This window comes from Danio rerio, chromosome 4 (assembly GCF_049306965.1).
Source record: "Danio rerio strain Tuebingen ecotype United States chromosome 4, GRCz12tu, whole genome shotgun sequence".
Classification (NCBI taxonomy): domain Eukaryota; kingdom Metazoa; phylum Chordata; class Actinopteri; order Cypriniformes; family Danionidae; genus Danio; species Danio rerio.
The window spans coordinates 31,640,420-31,666,073 of NC_133179.1; the positions used below are offsets into that span (position 1 = coordinate 31,640,420).

At 40.1% G+C, this 25,654-nt stretch overlaps 1 long non-coding RNA gene and 3 other non-coding genes across 4 annotated transcripts; 3 read left to right on the top strand and 1 right to left on the bottom strand.

Moving 5' to 3' along the window:
* The first annotated feature begins 313 nt into the window (after positions 1 to 313).
* On the top strand, positions 314 to 395 carry dre-mir-430i-3 (microRNA 430i-3). Its single transcript, NR_034253.1, has one exon. It is a non-coding gene; the product is annotated as a microRNA 430i-3 (primary transcript).
* Positions 396 to 719: 324 nt separating this feature from the next.
* On the top strand, positions 720 to 800 carry dre-mir-430b-19 (microRNA 430b-19). The gene has a single exon (NR_039318.1). It is a non-coding gene; the product is annotated as a microRNA 430b-19 (primary transcript).
* A 2,810-nt stretch (positions 801 to 3,610) lies between these two features.
* On the top strand, positions 3,611 to 3,691 carry dre-mir-430b-8 (microRNA 430b-8). The gene has a single exon (NR_034259.1). It is a non-coding gene; the product is annotated as a microRNA 430b-8 (primary transcript).
* Positions 3,692 to 14,038: 10,347 nt separating this feature from the next.
* Positions 14,039 to 22,534, bottom strand: LOC108183423 (uncharacterized). The gene is made up of 2 exons (XR_012402347.1): positions 22,283 to 22,534; positions 14,039 to 15,430 (listed from the first exon to the last, which is right to left on the bottom strand). It is a non-coding gene; the product is annotated as an uncharacterized lncRNA (long non-coding RNA).
* Positions 22,535 to 25,654: the final 3,120 nt, after the last annotated feature.

The window sequence follows — 25,654 nt, forward strand, 5'->3', positions numbered from 1 at the left end:
CTAATTTTACATCTTCTCGTCTTGATATTCCAACAAGTTGGAGTAACATGGGGACACTCCTTTGCATCTTCCTCATTTTTAATTTCTTTGCCCTTGAGATAGAAAACCAGTTGACATCAACTCTAACTTTAGCATCTTTCTTTTAAGCAAAGTAGAAAGTGCTATCAAGTTGGGGTAGATGTTTGCTGACTTAGTCACCTCTGCCCACCAAGATTCCTTTCCATTTGTACTCCTCTTCTATCCAATTTTAAATCCTGGATTTTCCTTTGTTGGTGAAGACTTTAAACAGACAAGATTTTAGTCTGCCACCATTGTCTCTATCGGTACCCTCACAAAAGCACTGACTTTGATGCTGTATTTGGTAAGTGCTATTTGTTGGCGTAGTTTCAAGTGACCTGTGCTACAAGAGAGTGTTGTCTTTTGGAATTCAGAGTGGCATCTGCATGCCTTGCTTATTAAATTTCAATCTAAAGCACATTAAGATCACTTCAAACAGGAGCATTGATTTGTCCTTTGTTCATAAGTGCTTCTCTTTGGGGTAGTTTTAATAAGGACAAGAACAACAAGCAAGACTGAACCCATTTTGTATGGAATTGCATTGTTTACTATTACCTTTTTGTTCTTTGCTAATTTTACATCTTCTCGTCTTGATATTCCAACAAGTTGGAGTAACATGGGGACACTCCTTTGCATCTGCCTCATTTTTAATTGATAGAAACCAGTTGAGGTCAACTCTAACTTTAGCATCTTTCTTTTAAGCAAAGTAGAAAGTGCTATCAAGTTGGGGTAGATGTTTGTTGACTTAGTCACCTCTGCCCACCAAGATTCTGTTCTTTTTGTAGTCCTATTCTATTCAGTTTTTAATTGCAACCTAGTAATGTGTGGAAAGAGAAGCAATCGTAATTCTGTTTTAGAATAACTGTTTCTCATTTGGCCAGTGTTGTCCCTGTTTTTATTTTTATATTATGGTTTTGTCCATCATGCACTTCTACCACTTGCATCCAAACAGCAGCATACACAATGTAAACACTAGAGGGTGTAAGTTTGCATGAGAGTGCTCCCGTTGTTTACTGCTTTTGCACCTGGAATTGGTATAGCTTGTCAAATGGTCTCCTAATTCCTTCCTGCTGCAGGACACATAAGGCCTAGATGCATTTGCATCAAGTCAATTCAAATGTGTGAAAAATCCCATCACTTTCAACAATGCAGAGTTGTTCTGAAGACTTTCAGCCAGCAATCAAAACTTGATTAGCGTTCAAGAAAGGCTGAGTGTTAACGACTGTGGCAAAACCATAAGGCAAGTGCACCCTTATAATGGGTCCTGGCAAAATACATGTCTCATATCTGCTCTTTCTAACAGCAGACAACAAGATGCGTGTGGCACTGCCTGCCAATGATTTCTCTTGCTGCTAAAGACTATGAACGGACAAGGTTTTAATCTGCTACTATTGTCACTATCGGTACCCTCACAAAGGCACTGACTTGGATGCTGTAATTGGTAAGTGCTATTTGTTGGGGTAGTTTCAAGTGACCTGTGCTACAAGAGAATGTTGTCTTTTGGAATTCAGAGTGGCATCTGCATGCCTTGCTTATTAAATTTCAATCTAAAGCACATTAAGATCACTTCAAACAGGAGCATTGATTTGTCCTTTGTTCATAAGTGCTTCTCTTTGGGGTAGTTTTAATAAGGACAAGAACAACAAGCAAGACTGAACCCATTTTGTAAGGAATTGCATTGTTTACTATTACCTTTTTGTTCTTTGCTAATTTTACATCTTCTCGTCTTGATATTCCAACAAGTTGGAGTAACATGGGGACACTCCTTTTCATCTTCCTCATTTTTAATTTCTTTGCCCTTGTGATAGAAAAGCAGTTGACATCAACTCTAACTTTAGCATCTTTCTTTTAAGCAAAGTAGAAAGTGCTATCAAGTTGGGGTAGATGTTTGCTGACTTAGTCACCTCTGCCCACCAAGATTCTGTTCCATTTGTACTCCTCTTCTATCCAATTTTAAATCCTGGATTTTCCTTTGTTGGTTAAGACTTTAAACAGACAAGATTTTAGTCTGCCACCATTGTCTCTATCGGTACCCTCACAAAAGCACTGACTTTGATGCTGTATTTGGTAAGTGCTATTTGTTGGGGTAGTTTCAAGTGACATGTGCTACAAGAGAGTGTTGTCTTTTGGAATTTACAGTGACATCTGCATCTAAAACACATTAAGATCACTTCAAACAGGAGCATTGATTTGTCCTTTGTTCATAAGTGCTTCTCTTTGGGGTAGTTTTAATAAGGACAAGAACAACAAGCAAGACTGAACCCATTTTGTATGGAATTGCATTGTTTACTATTACCTTTTTGTTCTTTGCTAATTTTACATCTTCTCGTCTTGATATTCCAACAAGTTGGAGTAACATGGGGACACTCCTTTGCATCTGCCTCATTTTTAATTGATAGAAACCAGTTGAGGTCAACTCTAACTTTAGCATCTTTCTTTTAAGCAAAGTAGAAAGTGCTATCAAGTTGGGGTAGATGTTTGCTGACTTAGTCACCTCTGCCCACCAAGATTCTGTTCTTTTTGTACTCCTATTCTATTCACTTTTTATTGCAACCTAGTAATGTTTGGAAAGAGAAGCAATCGTAATTCTGTTTTAGAATAACTGTTTCTCATTTGGCCAGTGTTGTCCCTGTTTTTATTTTTATATTATGGTTTTATCCATCATGCACTTCTACCACTTGCATCCAAACAGCAGCATACACACAGTAAACACTAGAGGGTGTGAGTTTGCATGAGAGTGCTCCCGTTGTTTACTGGTTTTGCACCTGGAATTGGTATAGCTTGTCAAATGGTCTCCTAATTCCTTCCTGCTGCAGGACACATAAAGCCTAGATGCATTTGCATCAAGTCAATTCAAATGTGTGAAAAATCCCATCACTTTCAACAATGCAGAGTTGTTCTGAAGACTTTCAGCCAGCAATCAAAACTTGATTAGCGTTCAAGAAAGGCTGAGTGTTAACGACTGTGGCAAAATCATAAGGCAAGTGCACCCTTATAATGGGTCCTGGCAAAGTTCATGTCTCATATCTGCTCTTTCTAACAGCAGACAACAAGATGCGTGTGGCACTGCTTGCCAATGATTTCTCTTGCTGCTTAAGACTATGAACGGACAAGGTTTTAATCTGCTACTATTGTCACTATCGGTACCCTCACAAAGGCACTGACTTGGATGCTGTAATTGGTAAGTGCTATTTGTTGGGGTAGTTTCAAGTGACCTGTGCTACAAGAGAATGTTGTCTTTTGGAATTCAGAGTGGCATCTGCATGCCTTGCTTATTAAATTTCAATCTAAAGCACATTAAGATCACTTCAAACAGGAGCATTGATTTGTCCTTTGTTCATAAGTGCTTCTCTTTGGGGTAGTTTTAATAAGGACACGTACAACAAGCAAGACTGAACCCATTTTGTATGGAATTGCATTGTTTACTATTACCTTTTTGTTCTTTGCTAATTTTACATCTTCTCGTCTTGATATTCCAACAAGTTGGAGTAACATGGGGACACTCCTTTGCATCTGCCTAATTTTTAATTTCTTTGCCCTTGTGATAGAAAACCAGTTGACGTCAACTCTAACTTTAGCATCTTTCTTTTAAGCAGAGTAGAAAGTGCTATCAAGTTGGGGTAGATGTTTGCTGACTAAGTCACCTCTGTCCACCATGATTCTGTTCCATTTGTACTCCTCTTCTATCCAATTTTAAATCCTGGATTTTCCTTTGCTGGTGAAGACTTTAAACTGACAAGATTTTAGTCTGCCACCATTGTCTCTATCGGTACCCTCACAAAAGCACTGACTTTGATGCTGTATTTGGTAAGTGCTATTTGTTGGGGTAGTTTCAAGTGACCTGTGCTACAAGAGAGTGTTATCTTTTGGAATTTACAGTGACATCTGCATCTAAAACACATTAAGATCACTTCAAACAGGAGCATTGATTTGTCCTTTGTTCATAAGTGCTTCTCTTTGGGGTAGTTTTAATAAGGACAAGAACAACAAGCAAGACTGAACCCATTTTGTATGGAATTGCATTGTTTACTATTACCTTTTTGTTCTTTGCTAATTTTACATCTTCTCGTCTTGATATTCCAACAAGTTGGAGTAACATGGGGACACTCCTTTGCATCTTCCTCATTTTTAATTTCTTTGCCCTTGTGATAGAAAAGCAGTTGACATCAACTCTAACTTTAGCATCTTTCTTTTAAGCAAAGTAGAAAGTGCTATCAAGTTGGGGTAGATGTTTGCTGACTTAGTCACCTCTGCCCACCAAGATTCTGTTCTTTTTGTACTCCTATTCTATTCAATTTTTAATTGCAACCTAGTAATGTTTGGAAAGAGAAGCAATCGTAATTCTGTTTTAGAATAACTGTTTCTCATTTGGCCAGTGTTGTCCCTGTTTTTATTTTTATATTATGGTTTTGTCCATCATGCACTTCTACCACTTGCATCCAAACAGCAGCATACACACAGTAAACACTAGAGGGCGTGAGTTTGCATGAGAGTGCTCCCGCTGTTTAATGGTTTTGCACCTGGAATTGGTATAGCTTGTCAAATGGTCTCCTAATTCCTTCCTGCTGCAGGGCACATAAAGCCTAGATGCATTTGCATCAAGTCAATTCAAATGTGTAAAAAATCCCATCACTTTCAATAATGCAGAATTGTTCAGAAGACTTTCAGCCAGCAATCAAACCTTGATTAGCGTTCAAGAAAGGCTGGTTGTTAACGACTGTGGCACAGCCAAAAGGCAAGTGCACCCTTATAATGGGTCCTGGCAAAACACATGATATAGTTGGAGTTTGAGAAGTAGACCATTTTGATAATATACATTTCTTAGCCAGAAATGTAAGAGTTGTAAACAAAGGTTTGAGCTCTGAGTCAAAAAGGTCTTCTGGAATGTCATTCAACAAAAAAAGTGATGGGGGAGAAAACAAAACACTTGCAATTATCTCTTGGATTGCAGAATGAACCCCTCTCCAAAATGGTTGGATGTAAACACAAGACCATAATACATGAAAAAATGTCCCCTTACAAGTTTTGCACTTAATACAAATATCGGAACAAGCATGAAACATTTTGTGCAGACGAACAGGTGTAAAATAGATTCTGTGAAAAAACTTTTTCAATTTTTTTCATGTATGAAAATTAAGGAACATTTTGGAAAGATACTATCACAGATCTTGGACCAATCTTCGGGGTCAAACAGAACTCCTAGGTCCCATTCCCATAGTGGTTTCAAGGAATCATAAACTAAGGAATCAGAGTAAACTAATAAGGCATAGAATTTAGAAATAATCCCTTTAAAAAACTTACTGACAGCAACGGGAACAGATGTATATAATTTAGGGGATATCCTAATGTTTTTTCACATCATTCCAAACCAGTAATGTATTATTTACAATTACATTGTCAGTAAGACAGATTACATGATTTATACTTTTAATAAACCCCAGGGAATTTTGTCTTCTTGGATGGTGTAAGAAATGAGTCTGCCTCGACCCAACTTCCACTCTAAATGGTGAATTGATGCTCATTTCCCAAAAGGGCTGACTTATGAGAGAAAAGTGAAATCAACAGGGTCTTGTCTCTGCATCGTTTGAGGTGACTACATCTTGACCAAATGGTAACAATTGTAGAATGGGGATGGGTGTGGTGCACAGAGAACCATCTCATCAATGGTGTTGAAACTGCATTAACATGATAGCATAGAGAGAACAGCTGGATCAACAGCCAAGGAGCAACTTCATTAACATCTAAAGGCAACATCAATAACAGTATAAAGGTCCCAATGTACTGCCATGTATTTTGAGACTGCTATGCTGAATAAACATCTTCAATGAGATTTTCTTCGTCATCATTTTTCTTACAATGGAAAAATAAAGATTCAAAGTCAATCCACAGAGCGTCCTGCCTATTTGCAACCCAGCTTGTTATGCTTTGGAGTTGGGCAGCCCAATAATAAAGCTGGAGATTAGGTAAGGAGAGACCCCAATATCTTTTGGTTTACAAAGTTTAGAAAGACTGACTCTCTGTTGCCTATTATTCCAAATATACATATATATGCAAGAATTCAATATTTTTAAAAATAATGAAGCTAAATAGCATGGAAGATTTTGAAAAAGGTAATTTAATCAAGGAAGTATGTTCATTTTTATGACATTAACTCTTCTGAGAAGGGAAGTTGGCAAAGGAGTACCCTTCTTGAAGTCTTTTTCATTTTATTTAAATAAGGGAAAAAAAATTCTTCAAACAAATTATTCAAATCAGGAGTGAGAAAAATGTATTTAAAGGCTTTTTAGAGACCTCAAAGGGAAATTGCACAGGAGGGTTCTGGAAATAGTTAAAGGACATAAAAAACAGACTTTTCGATGTTAACTTTATAACCTGACACAGTGCTGAACAAAGCTAATGAAAACAAGACCTGCAGGAGTAGAGGTATGTAAATTCTCTAAATATAAGAGGATGTCATCTGCATACAGGGAGATGATATGTTTTTTTTCCCTTTAATCACAATTCTAGATATATCAGCATTGGTCCCGATAGACTCTGCTAGAGGTTCAATAAATAATGTGAACTACAAGGGTGATAGGGGACAACCCTGTCTGCAACCTATGCGTACTGGAAATCCTTAAGAAGTCAAACCATTTGTATTGACCGAGGCAACAGAATCTGCATAGAGATACTTAATAACATTAATAAAATTAGAACTTAGTCCAAATTTTTTCAAAGCTAAAAACAAGAAAGGCCACTCTACACAGTAAAAATCCTTTTTGGCTTCCAGAGATAATATCATTAATGTCTTTTTCTGTGTATGAAAATAATGTGGAGACGTACATTATCCAATCCATGCCTGGATTTCACAAAGTCTGCTATTTATAACCTTAGGAAGGATAGATTCCAATCTGCGAGCCAAAACTTTTGCCATTATCTTATTGTCTACATTAAGGAGACTGATGGGCCTATATGATGAGCAATCTATAGGGTTTTTATCTTTTTTAAGAAGTAAACTGATTGAATCATGTTTCCATGATGAATGGATTTTACCTTTGTAGATATTATTGATCATAGGCATAAAAATGTAATGAATGTTAGGCCAGAACGTTTTGAAAAACTACAATGGGAAACCATCTGGAACAGGGCACTTCTCGTTCGGCATTGACTGAATTGCCACCCAAACCTACTGTATAGAAAACGGGGCATTTAGGATAGGTCGATCTTCCTCAGAGCATAAAGGTAATGTAATATTACTTAAACAGGTGACAATGTCAGAGTCTGACGCTTTTGATTCAGAGCTATATAACAATTTATAAAATACCTTAAAAGTACTATTTGTAACTAGAGGGTCCGTTGAAGTGACACCATATATATTCCGTATCATATTATTGACCTGTCATTATTTTGAGTCTTTAATTGGTATGCTAGCAACTGACTGGATTTATTGACAAATTCATAATATTTTTGTAAAAAAAAAAAAAAAGCAGAAGCTTCTGAATATGCGAGGTATGATCCATATTTAATTTAGTTCTTGCATCCACCAGTGCTTTTAATTTTGAAACTGTAGGAAATTGCTTATGTTTTTGGTTATCTTCTTTTCAAGATTTTTCCTATTGCTTATCTTATAAACCACCAAAGAGTTCTCAAAAATGATTACCTTATCCCAGAAGTGTAAAAAAAGGTTTATATACAAGGATAATGAAAACAGTCCAGTGCAGATAAATGTACAGTGACCTTTTTTTGTCACAATGCTGCTGTCCTCTGCTGCTGTTGGAGATTTCGTCCATGCCTTTTTAAGGATGTCCAGAGGTCCCTGGACTGGCCAGCCATACAGCAGCTCAAATGGTACGAATCCGGTGGATGCCTGTGGCATTTCTCTATAAGCAAACAGTAAAAATGGCATTCACTTGTTCCAGTCTTTACCTGTGTCTCAAACAAACTTCCTCAACATACTCTTTAATGTCCCATTGAAACGTTCGACCAATCCATCAGTCTGCGGGTGGTAAGGTGTTGTTTTCAGAGCTTTGATGCCTAGCTGCTGGTGAAACTCTTTCATTATCCGTGACATAAAGTTTGTTCCCTGGTCTGTGATGATCTCATCCGGGATTTCAACCCTAGAAAACAGTTCAGTAAGAGCTTGAACAACTTTTGATGTGGTCACTGTGTGGAGTGGGAAAGCTTCAGGGTAACGAGTGACGTAGTCGCAAACGACTAGGATGTAGCGATGTCCGGCACTACTTCTTTCAGGTGGCCCTACTATATCCATAGCTTTGCGGCAGAAGGAGGTTGAAACAATGGGAAGTTTCTGCAATGGTGCTTTGTCTCTGTGGCGCACTGCACTGGTAGTCTGACCTGTGCTGAATGTGTTGCAATATGTCTGGCAGTCAGTGTACATGGCTGGCCAAAAGAAATGTGTACTGATGCGTGCATATGTTTTCTGAAATGCTAGATGTCCTGCCCATGGTAGTGTGTGTGCTAGGTGTAACACTGTTAAACGGACAGACATGGATACAACCAAACGTTTAACCTCTTTTACCTGCACATACAAAACATCATCAATGATAACAAAATTTTCATCATTCACAGTAGCATTGTTTGGGTTCTTAGCTCTTTTAAACAGTTTTTCTAAAGACTTATCATTCTTTTGCAGCTCAGAAATGTTTTCTGGTATTTGCCAATTCTTAGCTTCTAAACCGTCTAACTGTGCTTTGATAACTGGCGCACCCAGTTTTTTAACAGTCTTTTCTGTTTTCTGGTTTTTCTTTCACCCTTGGTTGCACCTTGCAGTAGACTATCATCTAAGTCTGGCAACGGTAGCAAACCGGTCTTAGCTTGAGCACGTGTCACAACAGTTAACACATGTTCAGTTTAATTTAGTCCCACACAGTTCAGTTTGATACCCCCATGCCCATGAATGCAGCATACATCTGTGGTATTTGCGTAGTCAATATTGTTTACATGGCATGATTTAATCAGAGAAATTAAAATTTCTGTGACTAGCAATGCTTTAAGTTCACGACCGTTCACCAAAACATTCAACATATCAACACTCTGAGACATTAAACAATCACTGTTAGCATCACCCTCGCATGGTACGTAGCACATACCCATCAGCTTAGGTTTTCTTGCTGGGCAAACTGAGGCTTTGTGTCCATATTGACGACATGCTTAACAGATCAATGTAGGTGTCAGATCAGTCTCAAGTTTCTGTGTATGTCGGTTATCAGTATTGTGATAAATGTGTCATGTACTACCTCTTTCAGGTTGCGTGCGCAGACCGGAGCATTGAGCATTAGCGTACTGCCGGGCTAACCATGCTGCTGCCAGCCTGTGTTTGGTTCATGTTGTTTCACCCAGATCCTGGCTTCCGGTTTCATGACCCTTAGTAGTTGCACCAGAATAATCTGCTCAACGATTTCCTCCACCGAATGGATGTCTGGTCGAATCCAGCAGTGATATAGATGTTTCAGGCAACAATACAATTCTGTCGGAGACTCTCCTTCTGGCGTTGATGCTGCTCTAAAGCGCTGTCGATAGCTTTCCGCCGACACATTGAATTTCTGCAACAGAGAGTCTTTTAATTGCAAGTAATTATCAGCTCTGACCTCATCCATTGCCAGATAAGCCTTCAGCGCTCGACCGGTTAATAGTGGTACCAGCTGACAGCTCCATTGCTCCTTGGGCCACTGCCATGTCTGCGCCAGACTTTCAAATCGCCGTAGTTAGTTCTCCATGTCGTCACCCATCTTAAACGGTGGCAACTGCGTTTCTGGAAGGTGTGCAAACTGGGCCCGGTGATGTGATAGAAGTAGCCCCGCCCTTCGACCTCTCGTTTTCCTCTTCCACGTGACCATCTCACCAATAGCTGTTCCTTCCCCTTTTTGTCACAGGTTGGGGAAGGAAAATAACAAAGAAAATTAAAATTTAGAATTTGAGAAAAAGAAGACCAACTTAATGAATTGTGTATAGATTAGGTAAACAAAAGGTGAGGAAACCAATCTTGCCACAGAAATGTGAAAAAACCACAAGAGTAAACTTAAATCTTTTATTCTTCGGTTCTCATTCAATAAACAATAAATGAAGCATAAGTCTTCAGGAGATGATTAACCAAAACAACAAACAAAACAGATCTAGCTTAGGAGGAGTACTAAATAACCTAGTTCAGGTTAAAGAAAAGAAATGAAACACAAAGGCTTTCCTCAACTCCCTAACTGTGAATAAACACAGTCAAACAAGTATAAAATAAAATTGTCACCCTCTCCCTACAGCTTCATTTTGTAAACAAAAATGTCAAGACAAAGAAAAATTACAATTACCTTTTAAATACCACACAAAAAAGTATATGTAAATCATACAACTTAGAAAGCACTGCCTGTAAAGTTCCACAACAAAAGTTTCTTCAAAGACAGAAGGTTAATTGAACCCAATAGCTTAATAAAACTTCTCAATATACAGCAGGATTAATACCCACAAAGTATGTAACAAGTATGTAACAACCACAAGTCTAGAGCAGGGGAGAAGTGAACCTCTCCTTGGGTTGAGGCACACTGCTCTTTTGTAGCAGCGCGTTACTGCAGCACATTGTTTTACCTTATCACATTGGTTAAGGTACCTGGGTCAGGAATGCACCCCACAACTACACTACAGAAAGAGCATCAGCCATAACATTTTCACACCCCCTCTTGTGCTGAATTTCCAGGTTGTACTCTTGGATGGTAAGGCCCCATCGTAATAAGCGTTGGTTGGAACCTGACATGCGAGAAAGGAACACCAAAGGGTTATGGTCTGTGCACACAATAATGGGCTGAGGACTGTTTCCTAAATGCAGAAATCTCAGATACATGTTGATTGAGTGGCACCTGCCAGTAACCTTTTAGTAAATCTAACTTTGTAACATACTTGGCCAAACTAACTCAATCTACACAGTCTTCCATTCTGGGAAGGGGGAAGAAGCCAGGTTTAGTTAGATTGTTAACTTTTCTATAGTCTGTGCAAAATCGAAAAGTATTATCTGGTTTGGGGACAAGGAGGCAGGGAGAACTCCAAGGACTTTGACTAGGTTCAGCCAGGCCTTGATCATGACATATACTTTACTTCAGATTGCATAATTTCTCGCTTTCTGGGATTCACTCGGTAAGGGTGGTGCTTCACTGGTACAGCATCTTCCGTTATAATGCAAGATTTTGCATTATAACAGAATTTTTTAGTCTAGTACAAGTAGCTGAGACATCTTTACTCACAAGATCATACTTCTCCAAAGAGAAGTTTGAGCCTCTAACAGCAGTGGCAGTGGTGGAAACCGGAAGGACAGCAGACTTATCTTGAGCTTTTTCAAGGTGATTTTGGTCTACATAGGCTTAAAGTCGGTTTATATGACACACACGGCCCTTACCTTTTCGGTCTGGGCTGGCAACAAAAAAAGTTGGTAGCTTTCTCTCAGTCAAATAGGGCCCTGCAAAATTGGAATGCAAGATGGAACCAGGAGCTGGAAGTAAGACTAGGACCAAATCTCCAGGCGGAAAGTCTCTTTTCACAGCCTTCTTGTCATATTGACACTTCATTTTTGTTTGGGCAACAGAGAGATAGAGTTTTGCAATGGCTTGGGCATTCTGCAGCTTTCCGCGGATAGAGGACACATAGTCATCAACGGGCACAGCATTGGAACATGGATTCAACATCTGTTCACTCAACAGTTTTAGTGGACCTCTCAAAGTATGGCCAAACATAAGCTCAGCTGGGCTAAAGCTGAGGGACTCCTGCACAGACTCTCTTACTGCAAACATTAGAAAAGGTAAACCTTCAACCCAGTCTTCACCGGTCTCTATACAGTAACGGCGTAGCATGGTTTTCAGGGTCTGGTGAAACCTCTCCAGGGCACCTTGACTCTCAGTATGGTAGGCAGAGGGTGTCTGATGGCTTATACCTAGTTCCTTTAGAGTCTGTTTAAAGATCTTGAAAGTGAAATTTGAACCTTGGTCACTTTGGACTTTTTTGGTAGGCCAAATGTGGTGCAGAATTTAATTAGCTCTTTTACCACAACCTTTGCTTTCATGGTCTGTAATGGAACAGCCTCTGGGAAATGGGTGGCAGCACACATAATGGTCAAAATGTACTGATACCCAGATTTAGCTTTGGGCAATGGCCCCACATAGTCAATAATCAACTGTTTAAATGGATCAGTTATAACAGGTATAGGGCATAGAGGTGCAGGTGGGATCTTCTGGTTGGGTTTACCATCCAACTGGCATGTGACATGACTTACAAAATTTCACAACTGCTGATTTAAGACTAGGATAAAAGAAATTCTTCACAATGCGTTTGTAAGTTTTTGTGACACCAACATGTCTATCTGTGAACTGGTTGGTAAGTACTCTCTTTTCTTAAATATTTTGACTGTTTTCGACTGTTGGTGGGGAGGACAGTGTAGAGAGAGAGTTTGACTTATGTTATGTTTTCAGGACAAGTCCCCAAATTATTACTGGTCAAGTGAGCTCTCAAATTGTTATCAGTCAGACAAGCTGCCAATTTGTTACCGGTCGGATGTGCACCCAATTTATTACCGGTTGGACGAGCCCCCAATTGTTCACAATTCACAAAAAGGGATCACTGCTTAAAAGAGATGTATTGAATCTCCAATTTGAAGTTCTGGGAACACTGAGTACAGGATCAATTTCCTAACGTACTGCTGCATGATCTGACAAGACAATAGAGTCAATATGACTAGATTGAACTGCGCGCAAAAATTGCTTAGGGAGAAAAAAAATAGTCAAGCCTGGAATACGAATTGTGAGGATGAGAATAAAATGTAAATTATCTCGCTTTAGGATATAATTGATGCAATATATCTATTAAAGCAGAATCAGAACATAAGATATTGAGCACCTTTGATGAATTAGGATTTGATACATTTGCAGATGAAGATCTGTCTATGGAAGCGTTCATTATACAATTAAAGAAAGTCTCCAATTAGAAAACCTAAGCCTTTACAATGGTAAGAGAACATTAGATCATATAGGATATAAAATTAGGAAAATCTAAATTTGGAGCATAGAGATTGAGAATTGCTATATGATGTTTGAAAATTGATCCTGTAATAAAAAAATAAATCTCCCTTCAGCATCTTATTCTTTATATTCTATAAAAGGTATATTTTATATATACCTATTGTAGCAAGGCAGAGGGAAAACACATACACAGTCGCGTTAGTTACAAACAAGTCCCCAGAGGGTGCTTTATTTACAAAGTGAATGATGTGCAAATACGGTGCTCTTCTTAGTAATGGTGCTCGGGTTGCTCCGGGGAGAAGGTGAAGGAAAGTGAGAGTTCGGGTGCTGGATCGTCACGAGCTGAAGTCTACTGTGGGAGAGACAGAGAGACACAAGCGTTAGCACAGGGAGTCATCTGAGAATGAAGCTCATCTTCTTCCTGTGTGGGGCTGGCTGTTATGCCTCTCTGGCTGATGAGCTCCAGCTGTGAGCGATCCGGTGCTGATAAGGTGCCAGCTGGGGTGAATCTTGGTCCAGGGCTACGTGGCATCGATATACTCGCTACCCCCCCACCCCCCTTAGCGTCGTCCTGGTCCTGGGATATCTGTGGAGAAAAGGTAGATTATTGAGAGGGGGGGGGGTGAATGTTAAGACAGACCTGCCAATCCTGACCATAGTCTTGAGAGACCATCAGCGTTTCCATGGGAGGCCCCGGCTCAATGTTGGACGTCAAAGTTGAAATCCTGGAGTGACAGGAACCACCTGCTGACCCGAGCCTTGTTGTTTTTCGCCGTTGCCATCCATTGTAGTGGTGCGTGGTCAGTCACCAGGGTGAACTTCCTGCCTAGAAGATAGTATCTTAGCTCCAGGGTTGCCCACTTGATCGCCAGGGCCTCTTCTCCACCGTTGCGTATCTGGGTCTTGGTGGTGGGTTGTGGAGTTTCTTGTAGTGTGTTGGGATTTCTTAATGGCATTAGCCATTTCCCTGCGTGTTCAATGAGAGTCAGGAGAGGTTTTCTTCAATGCAAAAGTATTAGCCATTTAATGAATACAATTGAATAATTCAATAGATACAGAGCTCCGGGTTGGAGGTGTCCCTCACGTATGTTCAGGCCATCTTCAACAACAACTCTTTCTTTCCAACCACTTTTATACACATGTGTAAACAACTGGTGTTCTAGGAATTGGCCGGGTGTGGTCCTTTACGTTCTGTATTATCTGGCCTTGGCACCACAGACCCTGGCCCCTCTTGACGTACATACATGAACATGACACAGCTAAATTACATACATAAACATGACACAACTATATAACATACATGGGCATAACACAGCTACATTCATAGAAAGAAATAAAAGAACTACAATTAAAAAGTAATAAATTTCTAACAAAATCCCTCTTTTGAGCTCCTCTAAAGGAGCTCACAACCACAAATAACCAAAATCTAAACGTAAAGAAAAAAAAAAAAATCAATTAACATTATTACAAATATTTGCCAAATACAATCCTTTACCCATTTTTCCAAAATGGTTGCTTACACCTTGTTGTTTACATAGTGCTCGTTCATTATATTAAAAAACACCCATAAACCCTTTTAACTCAATTCCCTATCTGTTGGATTCACTCAACAATCTGTTCACCCCTAGTTCTTCTTGAGTGGTGGAGTCTCTCTACTCCATGGCTTCATTCTAATCATTTCTTATCATAAAAATTATGCCCACTATATTCAGGCTTGTTTTGCCAAACACTCCCATTAACTTCCAATTATTTCACAATTTCATTTTCCTACCTTATGCACTTTATCATAAGAGGTATGATTATTTATTTATATTATTCAGTTATTATTAGTTATCAATATAATTCAAATCAAAATAAACAAGCTTTAGAAATTTGATTACGATCAAAAAGGAAATCCAAACCTGTAAAAAAAATGCTCCAATGAAAAATTCAAAACTACCATAATATCATTGAGATCTAAGGTCCAAACTTTTTACAATGAAATTAAAAACTGTAGCATTATGGGTAGAATCAAGACATTGATTAACATGAAAATCAAAACCTCAAACGTTCTGGTCAAATTGTCATCTGTTGGTAAATCAGTGACTTTCTCTTTTGTGATCAAACAGAACACTGTTCTTTGTCCCTCTTTTGTGATAGCACACTTCCTCGTTGTCATCCGTAGGCCTGCACTACTATCAGGTTGCTCCCATGTATTAAGGTTACTGCGTGTTTAGCTCCTACCCCAATACATGCTTGCACTCCCTATTTAGTCAGACGTCCCCTCTTGGCATGAGGGCAGCGGGTCAATCATTTGTTTATGTTGTTCTTTGCTACGCACTCCCCCTCTCGGCCTTGATTTTACTCATGGCCGCCATCTGTACTCCTCAGCTGCCAGTTTGGTGAATCTGTTCGAAACATAAACATTCCATTACTATCATGGATCACCTTTAACCTGTAACCTCAGTCTGTGTGATGTTCTCTGTCACTCTTTATAGACCAAACCACCTTGGCTCCTCCCACTTTCACCTGAATACCTTCAGCAACACCTATTCAGATGTAGGGACAACTTTTTCTTAGGCCCCCTCCAGGCATTTCACAAAAATCTGTTCAGAAAAATCTGAGAGTAAAGCTGTTAATTTGTCATAATATGGCTTGTTCATCAGCGGTGCACTGTCAGTGCACGTCAAGGCTGCTCCTGGTTCTGGATACTGATGACCTGTCAACAATTCAAAAGGTGTAAAACCCATTGTTCTATTCAGTGATGATTTAATACCCATACATTCAATTGGTAAGGCCTTTACCTAATTTAATTTGGTCTGTGCCAATTATTTGTCTGCATAGCCTGCTTTTAATTCTACTTCAGTATCCCTATAACAATACCCATCCGTTTGCAAGTTTCTACCTCACCTGTCAGTGCCACTGCTCTTAAATCTGGTCTCAGCTTACTATCCCCCAAGATTAACTCTTCGCAATTGTGTGGCTCTCTCTCTCAACCATATAGTCAGCCATGTTGATGCCATCATGTGTGAAAATTAGGTTTGTTGGTGCACTCAACCTTTTTAACAATCTATTCTGTCTTAGCGATGACATTGTTACTGCAAAAGAAGTTACGTATGCCTTCTGTGAGTGTGATGTCTACATTTTGACTTCATGTCTCATGATCAGATGTGCTGTTTTCTGAATTATCTTTTCTAACTTTGCTGCAAATTTTGTAGATGGAAGCTGGCATTGTTCTACCTTGTCCATTAAAAAGCTAAGATGCATCAAAACCATCTTTTTCCTTTTTTTACTGAAACAAAACTTTTCCACTGTCTTTTCTGTTTCTGACACATCTTAATAGAAAGGACGCCTATACTCAAGATTAGCCAAATCAGCTACACTGGCTGCTGAACTGCTTCTCTGTTTCTGTTGTCCAATCTAGTGTAGCATTCAACTGTCCAGCTCCCTTTTCCTACACTAGTTGTCTTAATGGTGTTGTTCTATCAATGAATTGTGGTATGAGGTGTCTACTGAACCCAGCCAGGCCCAAAAATGACAGCATATCTTTTATAGTCATCGTTTTTTGTTCTTCAAAATAGCTGATCGGTGGTTGGGAGATATTACCATGTCCAGTCCAGACACTACTCGTCCCATCAATGTGACCTGTGGCCTACACACTTGTAATTTTGATTTACTTACTTTGAAATATTTATAATTACTCCTGCTTAGTCACATTTAAACTGGTGTCATCTGTTTTTGCAGCTAGTAAATTGTCATCCAAATATTGGATCAACACCACTCTCTCTGGCAAAGGTCAATCGCTCAGTAGAGCTCTCAGGGTGTGATTGAACAACCCTGGAGACAATATGAAACTTAGAGGTACCCTTGTGTACCTGTATTGCTGCCCCCTAAAGGTAAATGAAAATGTCCCTCAATTTTGGTGCCAGTGGTAAACAGAAAAATGAATTAGCTAAATCTATACGGGTGAACCACTCATGTTCTGGACTCAATGCTTATAGTGCAGCGTATGGATTTTGGCATTGGTAATGTGGCTGTCTGCACTATCGTGTTAACCTTTTTTTCCATGAGCCATCCTGTAGTTTCCTGTATTTTGTTTTTCTACAGATAAATTTGGAGTAAAATTCTGTCATGAGTTTGATGGCTCTAACACACCTACTGTTATCAATTCTTCTATTGTGTCTGCAATGACTGTCTCACCTTGTGGCTTGTAAGAATAGTGTGCCTGTCAAATCAGCCTATTTTCAGTCAATTCAATTGTCTGAAGCCAAGGAACAAAAATACACATCTGTTGGTCCTGTGGACCATAATTGGCTTGGTAAAAGGTCTAACATTGGTACTGTCAGCTCATGATCTGTTCTGTCCCTTTCCATGCCACCTCGTGACCAATACGTGTTTCATGATCATGCTATCTACTGTAGACGTATCAATTAGATATGTTTTATCTGATGGTGGATAAAATACATTTGGTATTTTGGTGGCAACCTAATCTGTCCATTTAGACAATCCTTTTATCATTGGCCCTAAATCCTTAGCTTGGTGCTCTGGATGTATGGTCAATTTGACATGTGGTTCTGCTTCTGGACCCATCATATACTATTATCTATGTTCTGTAGCCAAGTAAATTGCCCCTACTACTCCTTTTTTTCCACCCAAATTCCCTTTCACCCAATTTGCCAATAATAGTCTTCCAATTTGCTTTAAAAAGTTTCTTAATCCCATTTGGTTTGGTTTCTGTTATAGAATAAAGTCATGTGTGTTGGGTCGCTGAAAGGCATGTATGGTGCAATAAGGGTTACCCAAGATTTCCATAAGGCATAGAGCGAGAGCTGGCCCTCTCCTTGTGGGGTATCTGGTTACAGTTTGCTCCAGTATTTGTCAGCTTCCTCAGGTTCTTATGCAGATGACAGTAGCCACTGTCCTTCCATGCCAGGTGTGTTTAATGAACAGTTCTTGGTGAGGCCTGTGGGAAATCTTACAATGACACCATCAGCACAGCACAGAATTGATGCACCCACTTTTATCCACAAGTCTGTGCCCAATAAGTCCATAGGGCTCTGTCTGATAACAGAAATCTGTGTTTCAGTTGTTGTCCAGCCACAGACACTGATATAGGCTCAGTTAAAGGCAGTCTTTCACATTCACATTGCTCAGAGAAAGCCATCACTTCCACAGGAATTTTTTTTTTTTTTTTTGGTGAAATTAAGTCCTGGTCGTCTTTGGTGACCAACATTGAGCATGTGGCCTGAGTGTCAACCAAAAAGTTCAGATGGTGTTCGTTAAAATCCATCGATAGCAGTGGCTCCTCCCTAGCCCTGCTTCTGTCTCTGTGTGTGCTTCCTCAGTACTGTCCTTCTCCTCCTTAGAGTGGATATAGGGTTCCACCCTGCCCTGGGTTCTGTCTGCCAGGGTTTAGAGCTAGCCCTGTGTGTGATGCCATGAAGCCTCGGCCTCCTTGCATACCCCCTCTGTGGGCTTGTTGGTTCTGGCTCTGGGGACAGTTAGTTGAATTGTATTCCCCTTGATTGCACGTGTAGCATCTTTGACAGTCACATGCTTGATGGTTGGGTAACCCACACAGGAAGTAACCCTCTCAACGCTCCCGCCCCCTGTCAGCCCTGGGACCCCATTGAACCCTCATGTCTCCCCTACTCTGTCCTCTAAATTAATGTTGGCATTAAGGTATTGGGTTGTACACGGGTGCCATGTAGGGTTGTTCAGGCTTAGGTGACAGCACCAATTGTTGACTTTTTTAGTTCTGACCATTGACATCCTATCTAGCTTTGTTCATAATTTTAATAATAGTTTTTTCTTCCTTGATTTCAGACTCTCGTCAGCTTTGTCTTTAGCCCTGTTCATACGATGTGTCAAATGTCTCTCCCAGGTGGCAGGAGCACTTCCTGGTATATCTGGCTTTTCTTTTAGAGCTGCTTTGACGCAGCTTTCCATACTCTCAGCCATGACTGCTCTAAACACCCCTTTATGTATGGGGTTAGCAAGAGGATGTGTCCCAGTTTGGGCTTCCCACTCCTGTTTGCACTACATCACATAAGCTGCCGGTTTTTCATTTGCCTTAGGGGTAAATTTTATATTACGTATGGCCTCAGCTGGTGCTGAAAACTTTCTTCTAATCACTGCTCCTCAAGCAGTTGCTACGTTTGCCAAAAGGAATGCTTGATGAAAATCTATTAGTGTCAGCTTGCTGTTCAATTTGTCTCAGTTCCCCATTAGAAATTATTTGCCCCAATATATATCTTAAGTCCCCCACTGCCAATCTGTGGTAGGCATGGGCCAGTATGAGATTCTGACGGTATGATAACCTTGGACAAAAATATCACAGTTTCACAGTATTGTGCTCACTGCCCCAAAATATATTCCCCTTGTCTTGGTAAAAAATGAAAGTTTTATGCTATTTTTGAGCAGTAAACATGTCAGAATATGTAATTAAAATGAATTATTGACTTTTGCTGTCTTCATTTGGTTCAAAAATACAGATTTCTTTTTAATTTAATACAGTATCTTTGTATATCTTTTATATTTTCTGCTGGAGGTACTAAAAATGAAAAATGTAAATAAAAAAAATTATAATCTTACTCGTACCTGAGGAACGGTATTACCAAACTTTTTGGCGGTTTTTAAAACTTTGATTTTTCCAAACCGCGGAATACCTTGAAAAATCCTAATCTGTGGCCTTGGGTTAGCGAGATTATTCTAGCTAGCCAATTGTCTCCCCCTTTGGTGACATGTGGTAATTCTTTCCATAATAGCATGCATATCAGTTAAGCACCATGGCTGGTATTCGTCTCTACCATTTTTCACTATTAGAGGATATAGGGAAATTAGTGTCATTCAATGTTTCCTCTTCCTGTTTGTGTTCCTTTTTTTCTCCCTCAATATCTTCTACCCTAAGCCTCCATTTGTTCACATTAGATCTTGTATTATCACTTACTAATTCTTGTGTTAATGCTTCCCTTACTTTCTGCATTGATTCTTGTGCTGAACCCAACTTCTGATTCATCCACTGTTTCTGACTGTCTGTCACCCTAAAGTCTTGTATAGGAGCAGAAGGAGTGGCTTTTATCATAGGGTACACACCCCCCACACTGCCTTCAGTGCCTTTATTTTTCTTCTCACTCCTGCTCTGACTGTCTGAGTGCTCACTTCTCATTTTCTGCTCTTTCTCTTGGGCGTGCCCCTCATCTGCTAAAGGAAGATTGTGGCACAGTAAGAAGTTAGTCATTCTTTCTTCAGTTTTATTTATTTATTTATTTAAAATTATTTTAATTAATTTATTAATTTATTTATATATTTTTTCTGGCACCCCAATAGCCCTGAAGTTATTTTGCCTATGTTCTTTAAGTTGTTTATGAGACTGGACTTTATTTCTCAGAACTTTAGCCAATTTCACTCTTGGATCACCTTCCCAGCCATTTGCACATTTTACATTATACTGACTTTCTCTAATTTCTTTTTAGTTCATGCTTTTTATTGATCTCTGTCTCACTCATTAATTGATTAATTACATCATCTCACTGCACTTTTAATTTTGTTTCAAAATAAAGTCTCATCCTCCTCAAACACTTTGTCAAATTCTCTCTCCATTTTTACACATTCACTCAGCCAAGTTTACTAGCAATAATTTATACATACACTAATAAGTTATTTATCTATTTAAACTATTTGCTGTTTAATGGCTTATTTTTCTTTAGCTCCAAGTTATTTTCTTCATTCTTTCCCCATATCTTTTCATATATTCTAATAGTTATTTACTAGCTGGTCTTTACATTGTAATTTTTTCTATATAATTTTCTATTATACATGTATATTTTAATCAATGTACTAACTTATCTATTGTTTAATCATATTTATTTATTTGATAAATTTATTTCTTTATTACTATATTCATTCATATGGCTTCACATTCCATTTCAACTAATATAACGATATTGAGTATATCTTACTCTTACTTTCGGCATTTCTTTATTTCACTTATCTTATTACACTGCTTTACAATATATATTTATTTAATAACCTATATTGTACCCATTATTAGTATTATTATTATTAGTCTTATCATCATCATATTCGTATTATTATTATATTATTATTAGTCTTATCATCATTATCTGATCTAATAGTTTGATATTCTCTTTTATGCTATTCTGCCTCTGTTTGCCATTTCACAGACTCTATTCTGTAAATAGAAAGATTCTTACCCCCACCTCAGGCAGACTTTTTTTTATTTTTTTTTATTTTTCCCAACCTCAGTAATTAATTTCCTACGTTGTGACACTGTAATTACAATTCTGTTTTTGTCTTTTTCCATACTACTCACATTCTTGATCAAATTCACCCACAGTAGTAGTCTTTTTAGGCTTTAAAAAATACTGAAATCTGAGTTTTAAATTACATTTAATTCAATATAAAATGTGTATTTATGACCCACTAAATATGCATATGATAACTCATTTAAGCTGTTACTTACAAAAATGATCGACCAAAATAAAAATGCGCGCCCTCCAGACTTCTCAATTCTCGTTCCTCTATTTACATTCGCCTTCACGCAATTGACTTATTCCATGTATTTTCATACACAGTCACAATCTCATCAGCGAACTAACTTTCCCCTACTTTTTTTTACAATCTTTCCCTAATCCTATCTTCGACACTAGGACCTACTAAAATGTCGGGATCTGCCCCCGGAAAAGTTTAAAACCTCTTGTCAGTGATTTTATCGGAATTCCACTCCTTTATAGTCCTATTTTTCTCGGCCAGTCGTCACGGACCGTGCACAGTCAACACAAGTCTCTGCTCATATAACTATTCACTTGAATATTATGCCATTATGTTGCATCCTTTTCAAATCAATGTATGATCATAATCTTTATCTGATTTTTCATTCCATCGAATAAGTAAAAACAGTCAAAGTGTATGAACCTATGTTCTGATTCACTTAGTGAATTTTATGACGGACCTACTATATGTTCTTTTCCATGCCGCAGCTACAGTCTCTACTGTCTGCTCTACACAAGTCTTCCTCTTACACAAAGTCTTCCTCTTACACAAAGTCTTCCTCTCTACACTTTCAGTCTGACAACAATACTTCTGCTCAACACTTAATACTATATACATTTAAAAATCATCGAATTATTCAACTGCTTTAAAATTTTAACTACGTCAATCCTACATATCACATGACATCAATCAATTTAGTGGTAGCCAATAGCAGAAATTCGAATAAAAACAGGTTTTCTGCTTACCTTATGTTTTGGCATGCCTTGATGTCAATGCAACACGACAGATTAATGTTCTCTCCCCCTCCACGTCGGAGGTCACCAATTGTTAGGATTTCTTAATGGCATTAGCCATTTCCCTGCGTGTTCAATGAGAGTCAGGAGAGGTTTTCTTCAATGCAAAAGTATTAGCCATTTAATGAATACAATTGAATAATTCAATAGATACAGAGCTCCGGGTTGGAGGTGTCCCTCACGTATGTTAAGGCCATCTTCAACAACAACTCTTTCCTTCCAACCACTTTTATACACATGTGTAAACAACTGGTGTTCTAGGAATTGGCCGGGTGTGGTCCTTTACGTTCTGTATTATCTGGCCTTGGCACCACAGACCCTGGCCCCTCTTGACGTACATACATGAACATGACACAGCTAAATTACATACATAAACATGACACAACTATATAACATACATGGGCATAACACAGCTACATTCATAGAAAGAAATAAAAGAGCTACAATTAAAAAGTAATAAATTTCTAACAAGTGCTTTGACCTTGTTCTGTTGTGGCTGTATGAGACCTCTTCCAATGTGGAACCCGAGGTATTTAGCTTCGGCTAGCCCCAGTTAAGTTAATCAGCCGCTAGATTCGAACCGAGTTCATGCTTGAACGTATCGAAACATGTTGCCTTGGGTTTAGCGAGCTTTTCTCTGTTCTACCTCCGAAAGCAGCACCTTTGATTCACATTCTGTTTAAAGTTTCTCTTTTTTCTTGATTTTGCCATTGCTTTTTCTTTGGGTTTTGCCAAAGTAGAGTTATTAGCATATTCATACAGGGGCGGAGTTTTTGTGCTCATGCATGTTGCGCTCAGTTTCACGTTCATTCAGATGTACAAACAGAATATGCTTGAGATTTACAGCTTTGTGCGTACGCAATGTTTTAGTATGATTTCCACTCAAGTATTCGTACACGAGGCCCCTGAAGTTGTTGCAGAAACGGAGGGTGCCATCGGGTTTGGGGACCATCACTACTGGGCTGGACCACGGGCTACGGGATGGCTCAATGATTCCTAACTGTCTCATCCTCTGGATCTCCTCGTTGATAGTCAGCCGGCAAGCCTCTGGTACTCGATAAGGCCTTTGCTGGACGATGGTGCCAGGTGGAGTGATGATGATGTTTCTCCGAGAACACATCCTTGAACTGACCAACCAAGGCTTGCAGCTCCGCCTTCTGGTTCGGTGAGAGTTGCTCACGTATGTGCACTATGGGGGAACATTCTTCAGCGAAGGCGACTAGGTGGCCTGGCGCTGCAACCCACTTCTTCATCAAATTGATGTGGTATAGCTGTTCTTCCAGTCTTCGTCCCAGATGACGGATTCGATAGTTTACCGGCCCTACCCTTTACCACCACTGTATATGGTCCCTTCCAGGATGCGAGGAACTTCGAGGTTGTGGTGGGAATCAGGATCATCACCTTGTCTCATGGGTGGAACTCCCTGGGTTGGGCGGGCCGGTTATATAATAACTATTATATAATTGCGATCGCCAATGTCGTGGCTTTCCTCAGTGGAATCACTTCTGGGTATCTGGTAGCATAATCGAGGATGACAAGGATGTGTTCAAGTCCCCGGGCCGACTTCGGCAAAGGCCCTATCAAGTCCATACCGATGCGTGTGAAGGGCACATCAATGATGGGTAAGGGTATTAGAGAGCTGGGGGGTGGTCGTTGGGGAGACGTTCTTTGGTAGATGTCGCATGCCTGACAATACCTCTTCACCTCTCCGTCCAGACCGGGCCAGTGGAAATGATCGCGGATTCTCTTTACTGTATTGGCAGCTCCAGATGTCCAGCCATAGGGTGGGTATGTGCCAGCTCTAGAACCGTCTCCCTCTTGGTCCTCGGAACGACCAGTAGTGTCTTCTTTTCCCCCTGCCTCTCTGCGACACAGTACAGCAGACCATTTTGCACAATAAAATGTGGGAGGGGGTGAGGGCTGGGAAATCGCTCATTACCAACGATAATTCTCACTTGAGGCCAGCAGTGTTTGAGCGTCTCATCTTCCCGTTGTGCTCTCCCAAAGTCACCCCCTGAGGTTATCTGTTGAAACAGATCAAAAATCAAATTCGGGAGGGGTATTGCGGTTGACCACGCAACTTGCTGTCCGGGCCGGGGTCGAGTGTGTCGTCAGCTCTGTGGGCATCGGCTAGTCCATCGGTCTGGGGACCGCTGGTCTGCTGCCTGGCCGCGATGTGCCCTCCACCGGTCGCCAAGGTGCATTTACCCTCCGGGGTGGCAGAGCCGCTCTCTCCCCCATATCTCTAGCAACGCGAGCTTCAGCCAGCTCCACCGCCTCCACCAGGGTGGCCAACGATTCCGGATTTCTCATGCTGGTAAGGGTGCATAAACGTTGAGGCAAAGCCCGCATCAACTTTTCTACCACCACTTTCTCAGCGACCTGGACCGCCGAGGGATCTCCTCCCAATAGCCATAGTCTCCCCAGACGAGAAAGTTGAGCTGCTTGGGTACGTACCGGCTGTTTCTCATCATAAGACCACTGTGAGAACTGCTGCGCTGCGCTAATTGTGGAGAGCCCCATTCTGGCTAGTATCTCCTTTTTTAATGCTTTGTAGTCTTCATTTTTAGGTGTCTCAAGTGCGAAATAAGCTCTTTGAGCTTCTCCAGTGAGAAATGGAGCCAACATCCTCGCCCAGCATTCCTTCGGCCAGCATTCACTCTCGGAAATTACTTTGAAGGTGTGTAAGTATGCGTCAATATCATCCAGGTTGCTGAGTTTGGTGATGTGGCAATGCGCACTCACTTCAGGAATCGGGTTGTATCTTGCCACCTGGCGGAGCTGTTGTTCCAGTCTGTCTTGTCTAGCTGTAAGCTGCTCAGTGATGGTTTGCTGTTTACTGGAGATCTCCGCTAGGTGGAGTACTACCTCTTCTAGGGACATGGCGACGGGATGTTGACAGCCGAGTAAGAGGAAGCGTGAGTGGGAGAGAGAGAGAGAGAGCGGATGCCTGTGTAACGAGGAGACTGACACGGAGGGATCCATTATGCAGTATTTATTGCTCAAGCTCTCATTCACACACACACAATATGCACTAACGTGCAAACACACAACAACAACAGTCTATGATGAATAAAGACTGGCGATGGATAGACACAGTGAGTATTACCAGGCATAGATCGAGGGCAGGCTGCTAGTATCAGAGTCCGTGAACCAGGCGTGGGTCGTGGGCAGGTAGCAAACATCAGAGTCCGTATAACAGGCGTGGTCCGTGGGCAGGCAGCGAGTATCAGAGTTTGTATACAATGCGAGGGTCGTGGGCAGGCAGAAGGCGAAGCAGAGTCAAGAAACAGGCTGAAGTAATACACAAGGAACCAGGCAGGG